The 18,391-nt window shown below is 33.5% G+C and overlaps 1 protein-coding gene across 5 annotated transcripts in view; it reads right to left on the reverse strand.

Annotated features, from left to right (window-relative positions):
* NOVA1 (NOVA alternative splicing regulator 1) overlaps window positions 1-18,391 on the reverse strand; it is a 149,353-nt gene that overhangs the window by 83,676 nt on the left and 47,286 nt on the right. Inside the window, exon 1 of one of the 5 annotated variants that reach the window (XM_014839993.3) lies at window positions 17,450-17,551. The exons of the other annotated variants lie outside the window; for them this stretch is intronic. The gene's annotated coding sequence lies outside the window, so the exon portion shown is untranslated. Of the gene's footprint in view, window positions 1-17,449; window positions 17,552-18,391 lie in introns of those variants that run through there. 5 annotated transcript variants of the gene reach the window in all.

Below are 18,391 nucleotides of genomic sequence, written 5' to 3' on the forward strand. Positions count from 1 at the left end.
TTTTCTCTATATTAATAGTCCTTCAAAGGTGTGAAGATAACTCTCTGACTTCTCTCAATTAAATACACTTATTGATCAAATTTGTTTTAAATCATGGTCAATAATTAACTCAAAATGGATCACTGACTTAACCATAAAAATTAAACTATAAAATTTTCAGGAGAAAAGTTGACATTTGCAAAAGTTTCTTAAGACAGAAAAAGCAAGAAACAGAAAATACTTATACACTGGAATTCATGAAAATTAAAATTTTCTGATTCTTGAAGGACACAAATAAGTAAATGAAAAGGCAAGCCACAACATGGGAGAAAATATTCACAACACATATATCTGACAAAGGACTTGTATTCTGAATATGTAAAGAACTCTTGTAACCATAAAAACACAAACAACCCAATAAAAATGGGCAAAAGATTTGAAGAGACAGTTGACAAAAGAAAATATAGCAATGGTCAATAAGCACAAGAAAACCAAGTAGGAAATGCAAATTAAAACCACAATGAGATACACCTACACACAAATTATAACGGCTAAAGTTTAAAAAGACTGACACCATCAAGTACTGGTGACGATGTGGACCAACTGAAATGTTCACACATTGATGGGAGGAATGTAAAATGGTACACCCCCTTTGGAAAACAGTCTGGAAGTTTCTTATAAAGTTTAATATTCCATATGACCTAGATATTCTATTCCTAAGTATTTCCTGAAGAGAAATGAAAACATATGTCTGAAGAAAGACTTGAACTCAAATGTTCATAGCAATTTTATTGCTGAGTCAAAAGCTGAAAACAACTTATATGTCCATCAATAGGTGAACAGATTTAAAAAACTATATATTTAGACAATGACTCCTCCTCAGCAACAAAAAGGAATAAATTACTTACACATGCAACAGCGGGGATAAATTTCAAAAACATTACGCAGAGCAAAAGAAGCCAGACACAAGGTTATATAATCTATTATTCCATTTAAATAAAACCCTAGTAAAGTCAAATTGAATCTACAGTGACAGAAAACATCAGTGATTGTCAGTGGCAGGAACTGAAGGGAAAGGAGGGTGGAGGTGAGAGGGGGGAGAGGAAGATGGTGTGGCAAGGGGCACAATGGAATTTTTGGCATGATGGAAATACACCATATCTTGACTGTGGGGGTAGTTACATGGGTTTCTATTACTCATGTATGTAAGACACATGGTCAGATACTTAGAAATCACCCTTATAAAACATGCCCTACAAGTCTTTCATATCTTTTGAGGGCAGAAGATATTTTATTTTGATATGTATATCCTATTTGACTGGCACATAAGAAATTACTTCAAAGAATTCCAAACATTATGTCTAAACTCTCTTACTATAGAATTCTTTAATTTGTTTTTCCAGATAAAGATTTACTAAAAATTATTACTAAATAAAATATGATTTTCTTTTTAGATCACCCTTCATGCTATATGGTTCAGAAATCTTATTAGAATGTCTATGTCTTCTCTTCTGGCTAATTAGCATTATTTATTGTCTATAGTAGATAACTTTGGTTTCTAACAAAATATCTACGACTCTGACATTGTTCCAACTTTTCATGTTAATGACAGCCTATCTAGAATATTATAAGCCTTTCAAACGAAATCAGAGCTACAGCTTCTGAAATAAAGGTAACACAAACATTTCCTTCAACCCCAAATACACTGACAAAAGCTGGGAGCCGTCAACTTTTCTCTCATCTGCTACATCCAACCAGTAAACAAACCTTTGGTGATTCTATTTTGTTAGGACTTTTTCATCTATATTCTTTTCTTCCTTTCCATCTCTACTTATATCCCTAGTTCAGGAAGCACTTATGTTTCTTTTGTGGTAATGCAATGGCTAACCTGTTTCTAATCATGCCACTGCCTTCAGTAAAGTCCTCCATGCTGCCATTGGACATATCTATTAAAAAGATGAATCTGTTGATGATAAGCTCAGAATTAACACTATTAACAGCCTATCAATGTCTATAGAAAAAGGTACAAATTCAAGAACAATCTATAGTACAGCTTCTAATCCCTACCCGTTATTCCCTCCTGGTCAGACCTAAACTCTAGCTGAAATGATCTACTTGCAATTTTCTCAGTTCTTCCTGTATTCAACCATTTTTATGCTTTTGGTTCCTGCTGTTTGTACTCATGGTGAAATCCTTATCAGAATTTGTTTGTTAATTTCTTCTTTTCTATTTCTTCTGTCTTCCTCCTAGCAAAACTAACTTTCTTCTCACTACTCTATGCTTCCTGATATTCAGAATCCTATATTCTTTATTTTTGCATGTACAGCACTTAGCATAATGCTTACCACATAGTTAAGTATGCAACAAATGTTCCTTTAAAATCTTGATAGAATGGACAAATCGCTGGGAATAATGTAAATTTTTAAAATTGACTCAAACAAAACTTAAATAACCAAAGAAGTTTAAAAGTTTATCAAAGAATTATATTCAAATAAACTCTAAGCTCAGAATGCCTTATGTGATCTTTAAAACTTTCAATGAAGAGACAATTTTCATGCTATAAAAACTTTTCCACTCCACATTATTCTAGTCCAATTATTAGTCTAACTATTATCCACTCCAACTAATGTAGAGAAAATAGAACACCTTTAAATTCATTTTATTAATTAGCATAACTCTGATATTACAAATGGAAAAGGAAGTCATACACAAAACCAACAACACACAATGAATCACATTTATTAACATAAACATTTAAAAAATCATAAATACAGGTAAATTAAGTCCAGCAATGTATTGAAAAATGATATACTACAGTAAAATACAGCTTAATAAAGAAATGCAAGTGTGGGTTAATATTTGGTTGTACATATAAGACAAATATGTCAAAGGAATGGCGGGGGGAGGTAGATAATGAACAATGAACAAATTACTTTCCTATGATTCGAAAAAAATACCTATCCTAAACCAATAGCAAATATGATAAATAAAAATAACATATTTGGGGCATCTGCAATAAAAACTGCAAGCAGTAATAAGACAGAAACAGAAATAAGAGGTATAAAGTTACTACAGTAAAAATAGAGAAAAAATTATGATCACTTATCGACTTTATGACTGTCTAGAAAATGAACTAAATCCAACCATACTTAATATAAAAGTTCAATGAAATCGACAAAACTAAAATAGTACAGAAAATTAGTAATTTTCCTATATGTGGTAGGCTGAATAACGGCCTCTCAAATAACAGCCACGCCCTAATCCTTACAATCTGGGACTATTCCCTTACATGGCAAAGGGGACTTGCAGATGTGATTGAAGATTTTAAGATGGGGAAATTATCATAGGTTATGCACATGGGCCCTAAATATAATCAAAAGGGCCCTTATAAAAGAGAGACAAGAAGGTCAAAGGAGGCTGTGGATGTGACGACAGAAGCAAGAGGTTGGAGCGATTCAAGGAAGAGGTCATAAGCCAAGGAAAGCAGGCAGCAACCAGAAACTAGAAAAGGAAGGAAAGGCATTCGCCCCTTCAGCCTCCAAAAGGAACCGGCCCTGTTAACACCTTAACTTTAGCCCAATAAATCTGATTTTGGATTTCTGGTCTCCAGAACTGTAAGAGAATAAATTTGTGTTGCTGCAAGACACAAACTCTGTGGCAATTGTTATAGCGACCAGAGAAAACTAATACACTATAGAACTATAATAATCAGTTAAATATATAAATGAAAAAAAGATTTAAAAGAGCAACTAGGAATAATCTTAAACAACTAGGAACGATCTTAAATGAAATGTGTTGGACATCTATATAGAAAAAAGCTTTGCTGAGATAGAAAAGAAAAAATAATCTCAGTCCATATATGGGATCCCAGAAATTATAAGGATATCTTGTGCAAACAAGTTAATAGTTTTAACATAATTTCACTAAAATTAAAGACAAGAATTGGCAAAATGATTCTAAGTTCATAAGGAAAAAAGAAATGTAATAACATATCAGGATAGCTTTAAAAATAAAGAATAGGGCCGGCCTGGTGGCGCAGCGGTTAAGTGCACACGTTCTGCTTTGGCGGCCCAGGGTTCGCTCGTTCGGATCCCGGTGCCGACATGGCACCGCTTGACACGCCATGCTATAGTAGGCGGCCCACATATAAAGTAGAGGAAGATGGGCATGGATGTTAGCTCAGGGCCACTTTTCCTCAGCAAAAAGAGGAGGATTGGTAGCAGTTAGCTCAGGGCTAATCTTCGTCAAAAAGAAAAAAAAAGAAGAATAGATTCAGGGAATTATTACCCTAGCAGATAACTCAAAATAAAGAGATGATACATAGCAACAATAAGTAAAACAAGAACTAACATAACAATGGGCCAAAATAAATAATCCTTTCCCAAAAAACTCTGGGATATATAAAAATTTAGCACAAACTAGTATATATGATTACTCAACAATGATATGGCTGGCATAACTAGAGAAAACACAGTGAGAACTTTTCCTCCCAAATATCTTAAAATAAATTCTATATTAATAAGAGATGTAACATGAAAAATTAGATCAAACCATAAGTAAGCATATATAACTTCAGAATGAGGAAAGTTTTACAGACATGAAGGGAAAAGGGAAAAGATGACAGAGTTGACCATATTTAAATTTTGTACGTGAAAAACACCATAACTGCTTTACATAAAATTTTTTTTGGGGGGGACACAGATCGGGAGGAATGGGACAAAATTTTAAAAGCACATAATTATTGGGAATTGGAAAATTTTCTGAGAAACAGAGACTACTCAGAAAATTTTCTGAGAAACATGCATATACTACTACTAGGAGTGTAAACTGACTTAAATTTTCTGAAGTATAATTTGGCAATGAATATTCAAATGTCTTAAAATACTGCATGTACTCCTATGACCCAGTAAATCTATTTTATTTTTAGTAACTTATCATACCAATCATAAATGAACACAAAAACTTAAACACAATAATATGCACTGTGTTATTTATATTTGAAAAGATTGAAACAAGTGTACAATAAGGGATTGATTAAATATATAACATATGCCTAAGATGGGATATTCTGTAGACATTAAAAAAATCATGCTTGTGAAGAATGAAGAATAAATATCATCTAAATATGCACATGCTACAATATTAAGTGAAAAAACATAAAAAGCTCTATATACAGTATGATCTCTATAAATAAATGTGAAATAAGACTAGAAGAAAGCATAGAAATATGTTAAGAGCTATTTTTGTCTTCAAAACTTTCCCTAACTCAGGGAAATAAATGATAATTTTATATTCAGAAACATTTTAATTGGAAACAGGAAAATAGAAGACTCCAAGATGGGAAAGTTTCTCTCTTCCTTCTAAAAGTAATGAAAAAAGTCATATAGGAAAAAAGCTTCATTGATTTGATTCCACGAAAATAAATTCTTCATATAAAAAAATGCAATAAACAAAGATGAAGAAAATTGACAAAAGGGAAAATCACAAGCATATGGGACAAATGGTTAATGTCCTTATATTGTCCACTCCATAAAATATATTAATTGCCTACTATATGCCTAACAACATTCTAAACCCAGAAGGCAGAGTAGTAAACAAATCAGAGTAGACACCTACCTCATGGTTCTTTCATTCTAAGTGGAAAGGACAGGTAATAAGTATGTCATGAATAACTTCAGACAGTGATAAGTGCTATGAAGACCACAAAAGACTGAGGAAAAAAACAGAGGCAGTAATGTGACCGAATGTGAAACGGGTGAGAGGGAAGGTTACGTCAGGAAGTTGGGAAGAGCTTCTCTAAGCAGGCCACATTTGCGCTGAAAGATGAAACTGTGTGAGACACAGTTAACCATGTAAAGACTGGAGGAAGAGGGATTCAGAAACTGGAGATCACAAGTGCAAAGGTCCTGAGACAAGACAAAAGTTGGACTAAATGAGAAGTGGTTGAAGGGTCGAGAGACTAAAGGGCAGGGGGCAGACTGACATTGAGATCTAATCAAAAAATCTCAAAGCCAAATCATGTTTGGACTTTGAAATCATCATGGCAAGTTAATATGGCCTTTCAAAACAATAAGGAAAATATCAACATCCCAAAATAAACAAGGCTAGAAATAATTCACAATTGAAAAAATACAACTGGTCAATTAATACACACATTCGAATTTCAACCTAGCTAGTAATCAAAGATAAGCAAATTAAAATAGCAAGATATAATTTCCTACCTTTCAAATTGGCAAGCTATCACAAATCACTATTTATACACAATGGCACTGAAGTAAGAACATGTCAAAATATTATTTATGCTAGCAAAAAAAAGACAAACACTAAATAATCAAAAATAGCGGTGTAATTTAAATAAATTATGGTATATTTTTTACCACAGAAAAGTGCATGTCCATTAAATTATATTTTGAAAGAATCTTTAACGTTTAAATATGTCTGATACTGTTGATTACACTATTTGTAATCCATTCACAAATTCTAATAGTGCTACTCCAAAACATCCTCCCTCTAATCATTTCTACTGCAAAAAGTCCTAATCCGCCATAATTTGAGACCACTACAATAATGTCCTAATAATTGCCTCTTCTGGCCCCTACCCCTTTCCCTTGTTCATCTTCCATGCAGCAGGAGCAGTGCTTTCCTCAGTGCTAATCACCACAGCATTCAAGCATCCAAAGTCATCACACAGTAACTATAATAAAATTCTACCTCCTTACTACGGCCCACTTGATCTGACCCCTGAATCATCTCAAAGACCTCACCGCCCGCCACACACTGTCTCTCCCTTCAACACACACAGCATTTCTTTCTGTTCTCTGAACATGCCAAACTCATTCAGATCCCAAGACCTCTGTCCTTGCTATTCCTGATGCCTGGAAGGTGATTTTCTTCCCCCTAATGATTTATAGCTCAACTCAACCATCCCTTCTTTGAAGATGTTTCCTCCTGTCATCCTAGCTAAAGCATTAGCCTCCTCAACACTTTTTACCACATGCACTTATTTCCTTCATAGTATTTACGCCTATCTAAAATTATGTATTTGTTGGGGCCAGCCCAAAGGCGCACTGGTTAAGTTCAGCAGCCCAGGGTTTGCCGGTTTGGATCCCAGGTTTGGACCTACACACAGCTTACCAAGCCATGCTGTGGCAGGTGTTCCACATAGAAAATATAGGAAGATGGGAACAGATGTTAGCTCAGGGCCAATCTTCCTCCGCAAAATAAGGAGGATTGGTGGTGGATGTTAGCTCAGGACTAATCTTCCTCAGAAAAAAATAATAAATAAATAAAATAAAACTATGTATTTATTTAGTGTCACATGTTTATGTCTCTCTCTTCACTTACAAGAATATAAACTCCACGAGAGCAGAGACTTTGTGTTCCCAGCCTGTAGGACAATGCCCAGCACATAGTATTACTTAAATAAACATTTATTGAATGAATGAATGAATGAAGGGTAAGAATAATAGATTACTATACAAATAACAGAATGTTAATTATACTACATTTACTAAGTGACACACAAACCACGAATAGATGTCATATAATATGGAGGGTGTAAAAGCAACATACAGTAGTCCCTCCTTATCTGCAGGGTATACATTCCAATACCCCCAGTGGTTGTTTGAAACTGTGGAGAGTACCGAACCCTATATATACTGTTTTTTCCAATACATACATATCTATGACAAAGTTTAACTTGTAAATTAGGCACAGTAAGAGATTAACAATAACTATTAATAAAATAGAACAATTATAACAATACACTCTAATTACAGTTATGTTAATGTGGTCTCTCTCTCTCAAAATATCTTACTGTACCGTATTCATCCTTCTTGTGATGAAGTGAGATGATAAAAAGCCTACGTGATGAGATGAAGTGAGGTGAATGACGCAGGCATTGTGACGTCGCGTTAGGCTACCACTGACCTTCTGACGGTACATCAGAAGGAGGATCATCTGCTTCCAGACCGCGGTTGACCGCGGGTAACTGAAAGCACAGAAAGGGAAACTGTGCATAAGGGAGGACTACTCTATGTCAACATTAATAAAGATATACACAACCTGGAAAACTGATAATAAAGCATACATAAGCTTCAACTTTTATTTGTATATAAGCCAAAATAAAATTAACCTGACTTGAAAATTTATCATCTTCAAAGAAATAATTGAGACATCAAAATGTAAAAATGTGAATTTATAAAGTTAAGAGCTCTTACATATACATGTGTGTATATGTATAGACAGACGATAGACAGATGTAAAGATATACAGACACATACACAGTCAAAGAAAGACAGAGAAGAGCAATGAAAGAATTATACTAATCAAAATTTTTAAAATTATAAATTAAAAAGATTATTTTTAAGAGAACACATTAAAAGTTATCATATTTCTATATAACACTAACATTCATTCAAATAATTTTATGAAACACTCTAAAAAATCAGAATAAGCACATATTCAAATTCAATCTGATCCAAAATGACAGTACCTTTAAAATGAAAATTTTCAGAAACCAGTGATTATCTTCAAAGACTATAATGAGAAAAGGCAAAGGGGAAAAATAAGCTATCTACAAAGTTTTAGCACAGGAAGCACTAAAACAGTCTACAGCAGAATTACTCTTCTGAGGAGGCCACTGCATCCTCTTACAAGGACAAATCAGATCTGCAGTGGGACTGGTAGTTGGGTTGAAGACTGTCCCAACATTTCAAAAGGAACTTGCTTGCCATTTGTATAATGCATCTCTAAAAGAGCTAGAAAGGGACTATTGTAAAAAGAGAACTAACCAATTAGATGTCATCTGCTAAAATTACTTTCTCAAAACAGCATGGAAGCATATTTTAAAAATGGGATCAAACGGAAAAAGACTGAACTCAGTGAATAAGTTATAGCAAGAGCCTGCAAACCAGTGCCATATACTAGCATATTGTCAGGAAAATTTGTTTTCACATAATTAGTATCAAGCCACGTCTTCTTAATAGATTATTATTCAGAATTCATTTAAGGCACTTTCCTGGTAGTGTTACACTAATAGTAGTATCATCTAGCTAGAATAATTTGCACTTAATTTTAAATGTGGCATTGCTCTGTGTTTTAGCAATCCAGCCAATATTTTTAGGACTTAAATACCAGGAATCAACTACCTAAAAATCAACTGAGTTAACTTAGAAAGGATTTACTGACAATATTTTCCACAGAAAGGGTAAAGGTGAATAATGTATGGTTCCCAAACTACTACACAAATCTTGGCAAGCAATAAGTAATGAACGAGAGTCTTATCCATGGATACAGAATGAAGCATACTGATTCAAGATACATCTTAAAAGCAAAATAATTAGGATCTAGAAATAAATAGAGCAGAGGAAAGAGCAGTAGTATCTTGACCCTGCATCACAAGCTATATGATGAAGCCATAGCAAGAATGATCGAGGTTGGGAGGCAGAATGAGAATGGAGAACTAAATATTTGGTTTGGCTTCAGACATGGTGAATCTGTCATAACCTGTAGCACAGTGGGAAAATGTGGAGTTAGAATTTCACAGAGAAGCATAAAAAAGAATTATCAATTGATAGTCAATTTCATTATTATTTGCACTTATATCTGTAATATGAGCAAGGTATTTTGCACAGGAGCACTATCTAGGATTATGTCTAAAATAAAGAACTAGGTTTCTGATGAATTTTCGAGTTCATTACTACTTAATTTTTAACATTTTACTTGGCCCACTAAAAGAAAGTTTCTAAATTAAAGTCCTATATAATATCACAATTGGAAAACAAAAAGCCACATAAAAGGAAAAAAAAAAAGAATAACAAATATTTAAAAGATGAGTACATTTCAGAAGGTATATTTTGAAAAATTATACTTTTAAGCGTTAATTTTCCTATTTGGATAACTGGTAGCTATACCTACCAGATGCTTCCTAAAAATTCTCCTGGGTTTTAGTTTTTGCAAGTATGCTCACAAAAACTTAGAAAAACAGAATTTTCTTCTTCCTAATATCAAACTTCTATCATATAGCAATATGCACCTTAAATTAAGTGAAAAATATAAGAATAATTAATTTCACTAATTTTGTAAGGTAAATAGAATGTTTAATTACTACACTATTTGGGGAGTGGGTAAACTAACAGGAATAGGCAGTGTTTCTTGACACCTAAAACTGAAAATCACTTGGCCATATGTTACAGTTTGTTCCTTCTTAGGAAAACACAGATACAAAAGTCTTTTGGTCTAAGAAATATGAGTGCATACAAGTAGCCATATATATTACGATTCCTGGCATCTGTACTGCTTGAAATTCAATTGATCCTGAGATACACCATGTTTACCTTTTCACCTAACACAAAGGGCAGAAAGTCAGTTCACCAAGATCCCTATGCTAGTAAGTGCTAATGGATGAAATTACCATAAATTCAATATTAAAATATCACCAGTTAAATTGGTGAAAGTTAGTAACTAAGGTAAAAATCTTTCTCTCTTTAAACTTTATATGACATAGTCCATATTTAACAGCAGTGTGGAAATAAGAAGCAAAAAATTACTGGGAAATTTTATTGCAAATTGATTTATCTTCTCTCAAACTTTAATGATCTAATGTGAAGAGAAACTACTTTTTCTATTTTACTTCCTTAGTATACTATGTATACTCATTTAACACTTTCAAGAAAAAATAAGTTTTATTTTTTCTCAATTTTATTATTTTTTAAAGATTGGCACCTGAGCTAACAACTGTTGCCAATCTTTTTTTTTTTTCTTCCCACCCCCTCCCCCGCCCCGGTACATAGGTGTGTATTTTAGTTGTGGGTCGTTCTAGTTGTGGCATGTGGGACGCCGTCTCAGCACGGCCTAACGAGCAGTGCCATGTCCACGCCCAGGATTTGAACCCTGGGTTGCCAGAAGCGAAGCGCGCGAACGTTAATTAACCACTCGGCCACGGGGCTGGCCTCCCAAAAAACAAGTTTTAAAATAAAAGGAATTTTTGAAATATCTCTATTTACAATGCCATTTTGATTTCTTAATTATCTAGTTCTTATATATTTGCTTGACTATACATATTAAAGAATCCTACTTTTGGCTAAATTTCAGCAATAATGACTGCATTAAATTATTCTGTTAAGGAATGGAAGAAATTCAAAGCTTCCTTCCAAATTGTTTAAGGCAACTTATTTATAGTAATCACTCAAAACAACAATAGAATAAAATCTGATTGAAGCAGCCATTTTATTCCCAACAAATATAACTTGAATTTAATTTTCTATTATGGGAATACTTTCCTCTCATAACCAAAGTTCTTGGTGATCAATAGCTTGCTTTTTCACATTTCTGACCATATTTAGTGATACAATCTGAAACTTGAAGGAACTCAAAAAAAAGAAAATCCTATAATGAAAAGATAAATGTGATTTTTTGTTTGTTTGTTTTTTACTTTAAATCTGAACATGCTTGAAACACCTGGTTATTCTTACTTATCATAGTTTACTATACCAACTGGAATAAAACAAGGAAGAAACATAAAGAAATGCAGAAGAAATGGAAGAAAATCAACTGGGCCAAAACAGAACTAAAACGAAAAAGGACCTTTATGAATTAGGTGTAAAAACTAATTCTTGCCCCCTAATATTTTTTGAAATAAGAATGGAAATAAGTAAGAATAGGAGTATTAATTATTCAACAATAATTTTATAAACTTCAATCTCAGTGTTCAGAAGAGATTCATTAATTCAGCAAATAATGTACTAAACATATAACAGAGACTAGGCAGTGAGGGGTTCACCAACAGATCCGTCAGTGGCTGTCTTAAAATGGCTCACAGTCTAGTCAGGGAGATAGACATATTTATAGGTAGTACAGTAACACTTTAAACAAAGTATTAGTGAGAACATAGAACACAGCAGAGAAGAGTATTTGTTCTAACTGCCAAGACCAATAAAGACTTCACCTAAATGGGCATCACCAAAGACTGCGTAGGATTCCACCAGGAGAAAAAGGTAGAAAGACATTCCAGACACAGAAAAGCCTAAACAAGGCACAGAAATATAGAAATGAACATTCACAGAAATTCACAGAAATGCAAGCTGATTATCATGGTCTTGGTGCAGGTGGTACAACACTGCATTAAAATGAGAAATTTCCTGTTTTCCTGGTTTCAGCTAAGGACCCAAAGCTGAGAGCAATAGGTTCCACGTATTAGAACTGAGGTGACAGATCATCTCTGCAACATTTGGAAAGACTGTGGCCAAAAACTGCTCAGGCAACCTTTAATCTATCATTCACATCAAAAAATATAAGCACATTTTGGAGGAAGGGAGCTTATGGATTAAGGAAGAAATACAACAGTGATTCACTCAGAGTTTGGCCTATGTCCTTTAGCACACAGGGCACTTAAGGAATGGTACAGGAATTGGACTCAGGCCTGAAAACAAATCTAAAAGCAACAGGGCAAGATGTTCCCAGTCTGGACTACTACCTTAGATATGGCCAACAGTTCCATTCTAGAGTCTGTGGAGTAAAGAATTATATTATTTTCCCATTGGACAGTTAAGGAGCCCTGGGACAGGAACTAGTGCTGAGCCATTTTTAAAGGAACTCTACCCACAAGACTACAAAAGGAACAAGATAACCCCAGAAGAAAGAGGTTGTAGGTAGACCAGAGAGTCAGAGACTAGGAGGGTAGTCAAAAGAAGAAAAGCAAAGAAATATCAAGTGTATCAAGGAATTACAAGTGGGTTATCCCTAGACAGTGGGAGTCTTTGACAAACCCAGAAAAGCAAGAGAAAGAATCCATTTAGATTTCCAACATACCTTTACTATGAATTAGTTCTTCTCTATATCTAACCCCAAAGCTTTGGAAGACCCAGGAGCAACGCAGTGAGCAGGGAGAAAAAATAAGGCAAAAGAAACTAATACAAAGTCTGCTTCCTGGTCGACGTGTCCTGTTCCCCCGCCCCACTCAGCTTTTCAAGCTGGCTTTGGGCAAGGCTGATGTAAGGGAGAAACTTCACAGTGGACGAGAGTTTGGAATTTTAATCTCTTAGCCTGTTTTTCTAACTACCTGAAAATTAAGCCTATTTTGAAATGTCAGGGAGTGAGGAACGAAGGAATGAAAGAGAAAATGAAAGAACAAGAGAGCAGAACAAGAGGAAGAGGAAGAAGAGAAGGGCAGAGAAGGAGTTTAAAGACACCTGAACAGCATTTATCAAGGGGCAGAAAAAAATAATATCCAAAATGAAATTTTAGGTACAGTGACAGGAAAGAATAAAACAACTTTCTGCTTGCACCCTAGTGAATCCATCTGTTTTAATAAACACATGAAGAGTGGTAAATGGTGGGCAAAGTAGTCTGATTATGAGGCCATAATTTTGATATGATTATTGTGGAGTCTGAAATCTATTCCGTAAATATAGAAGAATTAAGGCTATTTTTTTAAAGGACGACCAATCTTATATATGTCATGAATTTGTTTAGGGAGAACTTACATGTATTTATAAAATGTACACTCATTTCCTGAGTTTCAGAACTCTTAAAAGTACTGGGAAAAAGAACTTAAAGGCAGACTCCACTCTCTATGAATTTACAGAGGAAACAGACAAGTGTAAAGGCAGTCAGTTACATTACAGGAGATAACCGCCATAACAGGGATGAGCAAAGCCTACAGGATCCCATAGAAGGGTCATCTAACAAAAGCCTAAGGGATGAAGACAGAGTAAGAAACACCTTAGTTAAGGAGAAATCTAAAGTAGGCCTGAGGGATGAGGCTGAGTTACACAGAGGATGGCAGCCTAAGGACAAGGGAGGATGTGAGCGGTTGGAAAGAATGCTGCCGGCAGACAAAGGCCCAAAGAAAGACTGACATATTCCGGGACCTGCAAAAGTTCAGTATCAGTCAATCAATGCATGCAGTTTGCAAGGAAAGAAATGAAACTGACAACATAAGGAGGAGTCAGATCACGCGCCTAGACAGGGCGTTTTCATTTTATCATAAGGACAATGGGGGCCACTGAAAGGTTTTAGTAACACTTATTTTTCATATACTGCATGGTTAGTATATGCTAAGCACTCTTTCACATATGTTTTATTGTTCTTTCCTCACAACAACCCTGTGAGGTAGGTCTAATGATTCCCAATTAACAGATTAAAAAACCCTTAAAGTAGTTAAGCAATTTACACTTGATTAAATAGCTACAAAGTGGCAGCCCGGATTCCAGACCATGCTTCAGAAAATATATTAGGAAGATGATACACACACACACAACACACACGCACATGCACATTTTACCCACAACACATAGAAATTTCAGAGTTAAAGGAAATTTTTTAAGTAATAATGCTTGTTAATTCAGTATTAAAGATAAAAATGATTTGTGGCATCAACAGTCCTTTACACAAATTTATACATTTAAAATTTTCAACTAATTCAATTTATATTGAGAAATATCTGCCGAATTCATAAAAATAGACAGGAATTAGTTAATTTATAAAATAAGAGTAGCAAAGACTGAGGTAATTATATGAGTATTTTATCTCCATATATTTGCCTGAGGTTATCTGGGGACACAATCTTTTCATATTTATTTCTAAAATATATAAATTCAAACTGCATATATTGTTCTAAGAATATAACTTATATTTCAGATGATAGAAAATAATGTCTGAATATTAAATGAAGTAACTCAAATATAAACCATTTGGTATAAAAAGAACTGTCTACCTAATGGTAAATTGCAAAACCATCTCCCCACTATTCACAATAAAACATCTGAAACTTTTTCATCTGCCTATCACATCACAAGAACTCATTCAGAAAAATTTGATAAGACAAATAATTTTTTAAAAATCCATTTGGGATAAATATAAAAATATGTCCCTAATTTAAAATATGGAGTATGTATTTTGTAAAACTGAGGTGGGTATCTGAGATTTTAAAAATATGGATTGAAACTCTATTTAAAAATGTATGTTTTTAAAATTAGTTTAAATTAAACAAAATCTGCGCTCAAAGTATACTTCCTTATATGTTCTTATTTTCTCACCTATTTTATTATTTCTGCAGCTGGTCCTAATATTTCTTTTTAAAGCCTCCAATTAAAAGCTAGACGTTGCCAGAACATTACTGCTAGAAGTCTAAGTGCATATCATTAAGTATTCAAAAATTCATATTATCTATGTATTTGCGTCACTTTTCCTATTTCAAATAGAAAATTATGAGGAGGATGAAAAAATAACAGTTTAATTAAGATTAATTACTCTTGATCTAGTATTTATTTCTGAATTCTAAAATTATTACGTGAATATAAATTTAATAATAATCCTGAACACAAGTCTAGTCCTTCAGAATAAGATGAAGGGCCCTCCCATGGAAAACAATCAATCAAACAGAGATACTAGGTGCCTATAAGATACTTTATGCAATGAGAATATCTAAATAAACAATGTTCCAAATATACAATTTAACTTAAATACCATTTTCCTTTATTTTGGATTACACAAGTAGTACATGTTTATTAAATTCCAATAATACACAAATATATTCAATAAAAATGAAAGTTTCCATCTAATTCCCCTTTCCAAATAACATACTCTGGGAGTATATTGAAGTCTAAGATTCATGTGGTTAAAAACGGAATCTAGTAAGTTGTTAAGCCTACATTATCAACAGGAGGTCTAATATATAACAACGAAATATCCTGTGTAATTGAAAAATACATACTGCAATATGTATAATAGGTATAGTTTGTACCTTTTCATCAAAACATTAAGATAATATATAAAACATATGGACTATTCTGTCAAAGATGATTACTTCAGGCAATAAAATGAATGGGATTAAGCAATACTTACTTCACACTATTTGTAGAAAATGCAAAAGAATCAATTATAGCAAATCAAATATTTCATATATATTGACAAAACTCTTTTGCTAGAGATACATAAGTACATTATATTATATCTAAACCATATTCTTTAAAATATTAATGTTCACTTCTTTAGGGCCTTGACTACTAAATGAAGTCTTAAGTCTATGCAGATAAGGGGGAAAGTCTTATTAAGAATCAGTTTTTTGGTAATATTTAACTGCATTCCGCTCCAAACATAAATAAAGCCTGGTTTTTTTCTAATTTACCTGATGATTCTATGAATAGGATATTGAGAACTGGATGGTATTCTAAAAAAAAATTTCAAAGCAGTGGGAGTAACTCCACTACAAAATTAGAGAGAGCTAAAAATCTTCATAGGAAATCAGACCTCCTCTTTTGACTCTAAAATACTATCACTAGGGATTTAATTAACACATATAATACTCTACAAGAAAATCATTTGCACTAAAATATCTTGGTTACACAATGTAAGGTATAATTCTGAATACACAGAGTTCTACCCCTGAGTTGAATAGAAAACACTTTTAAAAAAGGGGTCTCTAAAAAATTTCTTCTACCCACCTCATTTTACAAGTAAGTAAACTGGCCCAGAGAGGCTTTTATCTGCTTTCATTGAGAATCTATAGGTATAGAGATGTACACAAATATCATTCAACTTATGACACATAAAGTCACCTAAAACAAACTACACTATATTTCATACGACTGAGACTCTCTGAAGATTAACAGACCCGAATTCCTTGCCATAATAATGTCTACAGATGCATAAAAATTTTCTAAACCAATTAGATAACTAATAAGTCATACTACTGACTAAAGAAGCAAAACAATGAAATATAACAATCCATATCATATTGTGTAACAATAGACACAGCAGTTTCTAATGTTATTGTCATATCCTGTAAGGCATAAACATGCCCAACTATAACCACTAAAGACAGCACTCTTGTAAAAGTGCTTTTACAAAAGGGAAAAAAAATAAGTGGGAGAGGGAGACTAAAATACATTAAGTGGAAGTTCAAATATTTACTGTTTCTTCTCTCCCGTGCTTTGTTTCAATATGTTAAAAAAAAAATTCAAACTCAATGTTTCTGAAACAAAGAGTCAAAACTATGTTCATCATAAACTGGCTTTGTTGCAAAACTTTCACCAAAAGAGTGAAAGTATGAAGTCTAAGGCATAAAACACTGCAAGCAAAGCTAATTAGGATGTTCCTATTGAATTATAAGTTGATTTGCTATTTTAAGAACACAGCTTTAAAATCTTGCATAATATTGGTTTGGCTACTTGAAAATATTTAAAAACAAATTGATTCTGTTAAGTTTCATTAAAAGTGAAGTACTTATAAAAGCATTTTAGTTTCATTTACTTTTAGAGTAAAATAATTTCCAAGGAGTGCATCCATTTGTTTGTTATTCAATTCAGTACCAATCACAAATTAGATGACCTTAAAATAAAATTTAGAGCCAGGGAGAGCAGCACTAAATTTAACTGACCTCAATATATTTTTAAATGATGCTTCCCAGTTATTTGTTATTCTCTCTTATTGGGTTTTCCAGTCTAGGGCAGGTACACAAGAAACTTACAGTCTATGTAGTACTCCTAGTCAGTTTCACTCTGCAGATGGCACAGTGGAGAAATACCTTCTGTACAGGACCATGTACAATTTCTTCTGCAGCTGTCAGCACCTAGGGGAAAGTGCGCTGTTAAACAGTTGCTGCGTTCCACCTCAGAAGTGGCTGCAATTCGGTGGTGGGTGAAGTGACTCCTGTACATATATACAGGGATGAAAAGTACTATAGAAAATGAAAATATTTAACAACAAAAGTGGCTGTCTGAAAACTGCCACAGCAAGACAGAATACATCATTCGGTCACAAGAGCCCCACACAGATGGGCTACCATTCATTTAAAAATTGAATGTTAAGAATGATCGAAGGAAAAAATAGAAATACAGTTATTCAATTCATGACAGAACTATAAATCAATGTTAAAACATATATATTAAAAATTAAATCCAAACATCGTATACTGATTTATAACATTATTTCTATAGTAATTTACCTAAAAGCAGGCAAACGTACACAGTAAGATTCTTCATGCTGTTCAGCTAATTTAATGCTTTTGTTTCAGATGACAATTCAAGGGAGAAAAAACAAAACAAAATAGGTAAGATATCAGAATTGAAGCATAAATAACATGAAACTATCTAAAAAGAAATGCAAGGAAAATCATTCTGAAATTCTTTATACTGAAAAAAATCAATTTTATGAAATAACTAGTCCTTAACAACTAGCAAGGGTTAAATTATTTTTCAAATAACGGAGCTTTAAAAGTGATCTCATTTTATCACGCCACAGTGGAGTTAGAATCTAAACACAGTCTTCATCCCCATACCATGTGAACAATGAGTTAACCAAGTGTACGATAACTTTAGGTCATTAATACAGAAAATTATTACCACACCCTATTTTTACTACAACAACACCCCTTCTACATGATTTATCTTTGAAGGAATCAGAAAATAAA

The sequence above is a fragment of the Equus asinus genome, chromosome 2 (assembly GCF_041296235.1).
Source record: "Equus asinus isolate D_3611 breed Donkey chromosome 2, EquAss-T2T_v2, whole genome shotgun sequence".
Lineage (NCBI taxonomy): Eukaryota > Metazoa > Chordata > Mammalia > Perissodactyla > Equidae > Equus > Equus asinus.